Here is a 9431-nt window from a genome sequence, read left to right as displayed (position 1 = left end):
TTCCTTCCTTCCTTCCTTCCTTCCTTCCTTCCTTCCTTCCTCTTTCTTTCTTCCTTCCTTCCTCTTTCTTTCTTTCTTCCTTCCTTCCTTCCTTCCTTCCTTCCTTCCTTCCTTCCTTTCTTTTTTTTCTTTCTTTCTTTCTTTCTTTCTTTCTTTCTTTCTTTCTTTCTTTCTTTCTTTCTTTCTTTCTTTCTTTCTTTCTTTCTTTCTTTTTTCTTTCTTTTTTGTCAGTTGTGGGGCTTGAACTCAGCCTGGGCACTGACCCTCAGCTCTTCAGTTCAAGCTAGCGTTCTACCACTTGAGCCCCAGCACCACTTCCAGTTTTCTGGCGTTAGTTGGAGATAAGAGTCTCATGGATTTTCCTTCCCCGGCTGGCTTTGAACCTCAATCCTCAAATCTCAGCCTCCTGAGTAGCTAGGATTACAGGCATAAGTCACCAGCACCAGGCAATTCCATTTCTTAATAGTACCATAGCAGTCCAACCTATAACCGGGCTAGCCCAGTCACAGAGAGGAAAGATATTATGGCTGGTTGGGAGGATCTCAGATCAGCTATGCTGTTTCCCAGGAAGGTTGCGTCAGTTCAACCCTTTGACATCTTTTCTTGTGCAGCCTCTTTGTGAATCCAAGGCACCACTTCACTAGGACAGAGTGCAAAGTTTCAATTCTAACTCTGAGGAGCAGTGTGCAGTGAATGGCTTCTGGGAGCATTACATCAAGCAACTCTCTCAAGGCCTCAAAAGTCTGGGGTATAGTAAATATTTTCTATTTTTCATTTTTACGCTGAGCTTATTTGATTTCCAGAATTTATTAATAGCAATTTTTATATCCATTATTGTAATTCTATATATGATAACTCCATTGTTAGGAGGTCTGATGAGCATTCCTCCCCACCCCCCCATACACACTGGTTTTACTCTGTTTTCAGTTCTATGATCTCTTCTCTGGGTCTACCTAGTAATTTTTTATTGACAACTGGGCAGTGTAAATGATAAACTACAGACATATGTTAAGATTTGAAACAACAGTGTCTTCTAGAAAAAAATCACTTCTGCTTGAAGATGATTAATTTTAACTCAGTCATGAATTCAGTTGACTTGGTATCTGCAAGAGAAAAACCTACTGCTTTAAAAAGTCTAATTACATCAACATGAAGTGTTAACCCATGTGCCACTGCCAAAAATAAATAAAAACTACTCAAGTAGTTGCTGTTAGTATCATGGTAAAAGGTCAAATTCTCACCTATAGTAAATAAATAATAATAAATCACCCTTTATACAAACTCATCAAAAAGTTTAGTAGAGGTTTTCAATGATTGCTTGCTCTTCCTTTTCTCAGTAACTCATCTGTGTTACTCATCTTATGGAAAGTCCCATCATGACTAAATTACTAATCGTAGGTGGGACTATAACAAATGACACAGAATTTGCCAATTATATCACCCTGGAGGCAAATGGTTCACAACTACTTTATTAAACATGTTTACTGCATGTTTAATCCAGATTGCTGTGAAAACTCATCTCAAATGATCATTCTCTCTCCTCCCTTTGCCCAGATATAATACCTCTTCTAGGTCAAAATTACCATCTATGATTCAGGTCCTTATGATATACTCTATACTCCAAAATTTTCAGAAAATTTTCAGAATCCAGATAACTACTCTTCCAACACATTTTTTTGTTTGTTTATTTTTGGCCAGGGTTTGAACTCAAGGCTTCACTCTTGCTCAGCTTGCTTAGCTTTCTTATTCAGCTGGCACTACCATTTGATTCACACTTCTTTTAGAGATTCTGTCTTAAATGTTTCTGTCTGGGATGGCTTTAAACCATGATCCTCTGGGATCTGGGTCTCCTGAGTACCTAGGATGACAAGAAAAACCCACTACTTCCTGGTTCCATATTTTTCAAACTAAAAATTACATCATGAATTGCAAGACATTACACCTGAGATTTATTTTATATGAAGATTTATTCTACATGAATATTTTACAAAAATGAAAATCACAACTGGGCTGGGAAGGTGGCTCAGCCCTTGCCTTGCATGCCTGAGGCCCTGGGTTCGATTCCTCAGCAACACATAAGCATAAAGAAAAAAGCCGGAAGTGGTGCTGTGGCGCAAGTGGTAGAGCGCTAGCCTTGAGCTGAAGAGCTGAGGGACAGCGCCCAGGCCCAGAGATCAGGCCCCACGACCAGCAAAAAAAAAAAAAAAAAAAAAAAAAAAAATCTCTGCCCTAACTACTCAGGAGGCTGAGATCTGAGGATTGTGGTTCAAATCCAGTCGAAGTAGGAAAGTCCATGAGACTCTTATCTCCAATTAACCACAAAAAGCCGGAAGTGGTGCTGTGGCTCAAGTGGTAGAACGCTAGCCTTGAGCTGAAGAGCTGAGGGACAGTACCCAGGCCTAGAGTACAGGCCCCATGACCGGACAACCCTCCCCCCCCCCCAGCAAAAAAAAAAAAAATCACAACTTCATTGAAATGCATAAAATTAAATCAACTCTGTTTGCCAGGCATTTTAATATTATTACCATACGTACCGGACATCTATGTCATCCTTATTTAATAAGCAAAAATAAAATTCTCCCCCAAAAATACTAAATAGAAAAAGTGGCTGCAATTTGACACAAATGTGTAAATATGATCAAATCTGGGCCCTATATATGCATTTGTAGCCTGCTTTTATTTTTATTTATTCATTTATTTACTTTTTGGTCAGTTGTGGGGCCTGAACTCTGGGCCTGGGCACTCTCCCTCAGCTCTTCCGGTCATGGCTAGCACTCTACCACTTGCGCCACAGCACCATTTCTGTCTTTTCCTGCTTATGTGGTGGTGAGGAATTGCAAGGCAAGCACTCTATCACTGAGCCACCTTCCCAGCCCCTGTAGCTTGCTTTTATACTTAATGTTTTATCATAAGCACTTTTCTATAATATAAATTTTGGATACATTTTTTTAATGGTGACATGTATTGCAAGTGAGCCAGAAAAGCCCCAAGAACACACACACATACACAAAAACAAACAACAAAAACATATGTTACTAAGCTTGCAATAAGTAGTATTTTCTTCCTTTGTAGAATACCTGACTTTATGAAATATACCAAAGCATTTGTATTAGTAACTCTAATCATTAAAAACAATGTTGCAATATAGCTATTAACATTTTGAGTTCACAAATGATGAAAGCAAATCTCAGAAAGGTTAACATTTACCTGATATCCTTCTGGGTAATTAGCAGAATAGCAAATTTGAGCTCAGGTACCTCTGATTCCCAAACCAGTATTCAAACTGTTACTGAACTTCACTAGGAGGAGAAAACATAAACATAGAAGTTGCTTAGCTTATAACTAAACAAAATCAAACAAAAACCTGGAATTCTGGCAGGTAGCCCAGTATGTGTTTGGTTACGAGGCTATGGTGAATATATTATCTGTTTCAATGGAACTAAAGCTACAGCTCTTCGTCATATTTTAAGTAAACAAACAGGAGGCATTCAATTTGCATCAGCAGCTTTGCTGAGACCATGTGACATCCTGTTTTTCATAATTCTTGATAAGGCTGACTTTGTTCATCCTAATTTTTCATCTGTACTTTCTACAGTTGTCTCTAACAAGTATCTAGCACACACACTCAATAAATTACCTTCTTTGACAATTCTTAGGAAGGTTAACAAGTTCAATTGCTCACAGTGTCCAATTATAAAATGACTTTTGACTTTTATATAACGAAGTAAATTCCATTTGCCTATAGAAAATTCTATGAAATACAAATAAATGTGTGGTAGATTCATGGTAGATTCAGTCCACATTTTTAAACAGGTGACAATCAGGATTTTTGTTGTTGTTGTTGTCTAAAAGTCTGAATGCTACAAGACATTATGTAGAATACATAGGGGGAAAAGGGAAAATATGGAAGACAGAATTTCTCAAACTGTATAGAAAAGCAAACATTAGACAGACTAGAATAAAGTACAAAAAAAAATAGGATTGTTCCCAGTCAACAGGAATGCCAAAGCCTAAATCAAACTGTAGTCATGATTGCATCACTAGAGTTTATCTTCTCTAAGGACACATCCTTCTCTCTGCCCTGCCAAGGACTGGGGCACTTGATTACACAATGGCTAGAACTTTAGTCATCCAGATGTGTTCCAAGGGGCTTCCAGGCACACCACCTCCTTTCGGTGTCCACGGTCACCTTGCTTCCTCCGTCAGGGTGGTTCTGGGAGAAAGGGGACAACATAGATGGGATTTGTAAGCACCCAACAAAGTAAAGCCAAACAGGAAACCATGTTGGCAGCTCTCCTCATGAAGCCAGATACAAGGAAGAATCAAAGTTCCTGAGAGGGCAGGTATCCCTCACAGGGCCTGCCAGCCTCCCTCCGATGCCCTCTGCCCTAGCTCTCAGAGGATGCACACTGAAATTCTCCTCTGTCCTTCCTGCCTAGCCAAGAAGGTACTGTGTTGGCCTCCTAGTGTTGCTTTGCCCCACTGGGGTATATAACTCTAGCAGGGAGAGGCGATTCATAAGCTTGCTTAAGTTGTTTGAGTTTTGTGACCATCAAGAATGTCTTATTGGTGTACTTTTTTACCCATTCTAGGCAACTAATATTTTCACTTAGCTCCTCATTATTACTAATCTAATGCCATCAGTTTGGGGTTCATTTGAAGCAATAAACATGAGTCAAAGGAGATATGAAAATAAATACATTTAATAACCCCCAACCAAATATAGGTTGAAATGAATTATATTAACATATTAACTTGTATTTTCCATATAAAAATAAATTGAAAGATAATCCTTGATGATGTTTACAGACAAAAATACCATGAATCCCTGAAGACTACCTAGAACCTCTTTCAAAAACTAAAAGTTCTTGAGAATGTTAGAATTAACCTCTCTATCCAACCCCCTTCTAAATCTTTGACAATTTTCTCTAATATGTCTAAAGGACACAAAAGTACTTTAGACATATTTTCCCATGTGCTATAATCAAATAACATAAAAAATGAATTAAACATCTAAGTTCTTACATAAGTCCATACACCAGTGAAGCAAATATGTTACCAAATACCAAGAATATTTTTAAATTACAAATGTAAATTTTTCTTTGGAACATCTTGATCTTCATAAAATTAGAATTCTATAGAAAAAAAAGAACATATAAGACTTATTTTTGTCTCTAACCTTTGGAGAAATTGATGAAAAATATTTGCATTTTTTATAAAACTTTACTTTTAGTGAGTGTATATTAATTGCACAAAGTAAGGTGCTTCAGTGTAATATTCCATGCATTTCATATGCACATAATGTATTTTGATGTGTTCACCCTTCTATTACTCTTGCATATAGCCATTTCCTTTTCCCTTCTACTTCCTTAGTATTTCCCTTATTACTTTCATGATCTTGTGTGTGTGTGTGTGTATGTGTGTGTGTGTGTGTTTTGTGTGTATGTCTGTGTGTTCTCCCACACTTCCACAAATAAGAAAACAACATGTGATAGTTGGTATTGGGAGACTTTTTGTTCATTAGTTTTAATTGTAAAATTTCTGCAAAGAGCCAGATAGTAAATTATTAAGGTTTATTGACCATATAATGTTTCAATGTAGATGTTAGTCCTAAAATACAACTGTACATACAAACACCTATAGAACTAACTTGACTAAAACATGATATTTATAAGTTTGAGGTACCATGGTGGAATTGTTTTGAACAACCAACAGGTAGTCAATAAAAAATATTAAGACATTAATACATGTCTGGACTAGGGTGTGTATATCAGTGGGAGGAGGTAAGCAAATAGAAAAAAGAAAGAAAATAAACTAATAATACTCTATATGTGTGAAAATGGAATAAAGCAAACTTGATAATACTGGGGGAGGTAAAGAAGATGACTGATTGAGATGCATTGAAAAATAGACATGTTAAAATAAAATAACCATTGTGCAACTATTGATGTGAAAGAAAGGAAGAAAGGAAAAAAGACAGGAAGGAAGGAGAGAAGAAAGGAAAGAAGGGTAGAACTAAGCCCAAAGAGTATGTTCTCTTAATTCAAAAAGTATCCTGTGGGCTGGGAAGGTGGCTCAGTGGTAGAGTGCTTGCCTTTCATGCATGAGGCCCTGGGTTTGATTCCTCAGCACCACATAAGCAGAAAAGCCAAAAGTGGCACTGTGGCTCAAGCAGTAGAGCACTAGCCTTGAGCTAAAGAACTGAAGGACAGCACCCAGGCCTAGAGTTCAGGCCCACTACCAACAAAAAAAAAGTAAAAGTTTCCTGTAACATTAGAAAACTTACTGTACAGAAGTTTAACTTAGACAAAACTTTCAGCATGCAAAAGCCTATTTCATTGTTATTTCCTATGGGAAGCCTGGAGATTGAACTGTTATAAGACCAATAATTTGTAAAATCAGGACTCTCCTAAACAATGCTATTAATGGTCCATGGACACTGTGATCTTGAGGATCTGAAAAGCTGAATAACACAAAACATGGTACTAAAACTCTCCTTCTCTTAGATGAAAGTAACCTGTCATTCTATTGAAGAAAGAAATTGATATAACTTATACTTCTTAAAGCCATACTTGTTCTTCTGAAGAAGTTTCTGTTGTCATATAATCCAATCTTCATTTTCTTGTATTGTTTCACATCAAATATTTAGGATACTTTTTTTAGCTACCATCTTGGTCCCAGCTGCTGTCTCCTCTTGTCTCAATTTCAGCATTATTGCTTTTCTTGATTCTAACCTTGGGCCACGGAATGAATGGCTTCTAAATAGTCATGTGTTTAAGGCTTGGGCTGTCGACTATCAGAGGTGCTAGATCCCTTGGGAAGTGGAGCCTAGTGGAAGGATGTTAGAACACTGGAGGTGAGCTGGGAATGTGGCTCATGGTAGTGCTAGCCTTGAACACAGAGAGGCTCAGGAACAGTGCCCAGGACACAAAAACCCCAAAAAACAAAAAAAAACCCACTGGAGGTATATCCTTAAAAAGGAAATTTGGATTCCTGCCTTCCTATTTTTCTCTCTGCTTTCTGGGAGAGTTGAGTAGCTTCCTTTGCTGCAAGCTCCTGCAATGCTATATTTACTGGGCCAACGCAGGTCCAGAAAAACAAGGCCAATGGACCATAGACTGAAACATCTAAAATTATAAGCAAAAATGAACCTTTCTTCCTTAGAAGTTGGTCCTCCCAGTTATTTTGTCATCAGGAAGAAAAAATGACTAATGTCCTTTGGTTAATTTTAATTCTTTCTCCAAATGCGCCCCAGGCTGATCTTTTAACAAATACATCATATTGTGTCATTCTTTCCTTAAAAAACCCTGGTTATTTCCTTTCACATTTAGAATAAATCCAAACTCCTTACCCTTTTCCTCAAGTCCCTATGGGATGTATGATTTAGCCTTTGCCTCTTCCTGCCAGTACTACTCTTCCCTTTTACCCTTCACATAACATGTGCCAGTCAGACAGACCCACTGGCATCTCCCTGCATATTAAGCTCACTTCCATGAGTTCATTTGCATGAACTATTTTCTCTGCCTGAATCACTCTTCATAGCAGGTCCAGCAGTTGACTCTGTATTTTAAAGTGTATGGAATATTTGTTTAATTAGGTCTGGGAAAGGCCTGCAGACAATGAAGTTACTATCATAAAGAGATTTTTATGCTTGCAGCTCCCTAGAAACAGGAAACAGGCCACCAAAGGCCATGTGGGAAAATACAGGGTTAGTCAGGGAGTAGGAGGAGAAAGAGATTAAATAGGGCAAGAGTTTGACTATGGTTTCTGAGGAAAAGATAAGATGGGTTCATGATTTGCTAATTTTAGTATGTTCCCCAAGCACCAGAATATGTGGTAGAGGGGCTCCCAAGTTTTCTGATATCTGGCCCTACAACACCATGGGCCCAGAATGCCAGGGTGTCCTAGGGGAAGTGGAGGATATGGGCTCTGGGTTGGTTAGTTTGCCTAGGATAAAGCATGTCTTCACTGTATCTAGGAATTAGCCTTTCTGCCCTTTTCCAACCAGTGAAGCCCCAGTTGCCACATCAAAAATATAGATGAGAAGAACACAATTCATGTGGATTGGCCTTATAAACTCCATATAAATCATTGAAACACACCTGCACACTTATGCAAGTGTACTAACTGGTGGAAGGCTTTGGAAAAAGTTAAACAGCTTTTCTTCATTATTTCAGATTTTGTGATAAAATTTTGTCTGAATATTCTTCTCTAGACTTGGAAAGAGCAGATCCAGTTTGCTTATTCACTTTACTTTTTAAAGAAAATGGTCTGTTGTTGCTAAACAATAATTCATATTCTTCAAAATTATCTGATCAAGGTTACCTAAGAATATAAAATATATTCACTCTTAAAATATAATTTAATACTTTTGGAGAAATATTAAAGTATATAATGAAGAAAAAAGAAATGCACAGGTAGCTTTCTAAATATTCTACTTGTTAAAGATATAGTCACAGTTTTTTTCTTAATCTAATTGTCTAAAAAACTGTATGAGAGAGGAGAAAAAATTTTACTTCAACTCAAACCATAAAACATTTAACTTCAAGTATTTTGAATTAGTGAGTCGGTCTGGGGATGCAAGTGAATAGATTATGATCAATGAGGATATGAAGTATTTATTACTGTTTTTATTGTTGTCGACCTACTCTGCATTAACATATTTTATAAATATGTGAGGCTTGTTATTCCTTATGTGCAAGAGTGATATCATGTCTCACAGACTATTTGTGTGAAAGAAGATAAACAGAGAGAAACAGAGACAGAGAAATTCTTAGAAGCCTAGGTCTCAAGCTCACCAGGCAAATGCTCTACCATAAAAGCCATGTCTCTATCCCTTTTAGTTTTTGTTCCCCTTATTTTATTTTTGAGATAGGGTCTCACTAATTTGCTCAGGCTGGCCTCAAACTTGTGATCCTCCTGTCTCTAAAGGGAATAGCTGGGATTACAGGTGCACATTATTGTGCCTGGTTTTTAATAATGGTTTAATTTGGTAAATAGGTACGTTTAATTCTCCAAGCCATTTTTTTAAGTTTATAATGTTGTTCCTGGAACTGTAGCCTCAGCAAATTCTGGGAAATTACTAAAACCAACAATTATCAAGCTGAGCCTTAATCCTACAAAATAAACCTGGGCTACAGCCCAGTAATCCATGTCAGATTATGTAAGAATGGACTTAAGTTTGCTGAAGGTAAAGATTTTGAAATTCAAGTCATTAATGATAGTTTATTATATGGGTTTGCATACTAACATTGAATGTGCCATGGATATGATTTTATTAAAATGGAAAGTTAGTTGCGAAGTCAAAAAATAAAACTGCTTGGCGCTCTGTTGTGCTATGGAGTCAGTGCTAAAGACCTAAACACTTCTGTGGACAAACCACTTTACAACAGTTTTTACTAACAAGTTCTAAGTATATGAATGTTTTATTT

The 9431-nt window shown here is 37.3% G+C and overlaps 1 protein-coding gene across 1 annotated transcript in view; it reads left to right on the top strand.

Moving 5' to 3' along the window:
* Positions 1-717: 717 nt before the first annotated feature.
* Positions 718-9431, top strand: part of St3gal6 (ST3 beta-galactoside alpha-2,3-sialyltransferase 6) — a 74690-nt gene continuing 65976 nt past the window's right edge. Inside the window, exon 1 of the mRNA XM_070030414.1 lies at positions 718-748. The gene's annotated coding sequence lies outside the window, so the exon portion shown is untranslated. The remainder of the gene's footprint in view (positions 749-9431) is intronic.

The sequence above is a fragment of the Dipodomys merriami genome, unplaced genomic scaffold (assembly GCF_024711535.1).
Source record: "Dipodomys merriami isolate MVZ:Mamm:240054 unplaced genomic scaffold, mDipMer1.0.p SCAF_2, whole genome shotgun sequence".
NCBI classification, from domain to species: Eukaryota; Metazoa; Chordata; class Mammalia; order Rodentia; family Heteromyidae; genus Dipodomys; species Dipodomys merriami.
Note: the sequence above shows the minus strand (reverse complement) of the source record. Positions and strands in the feature narration are given on the sequence as shown.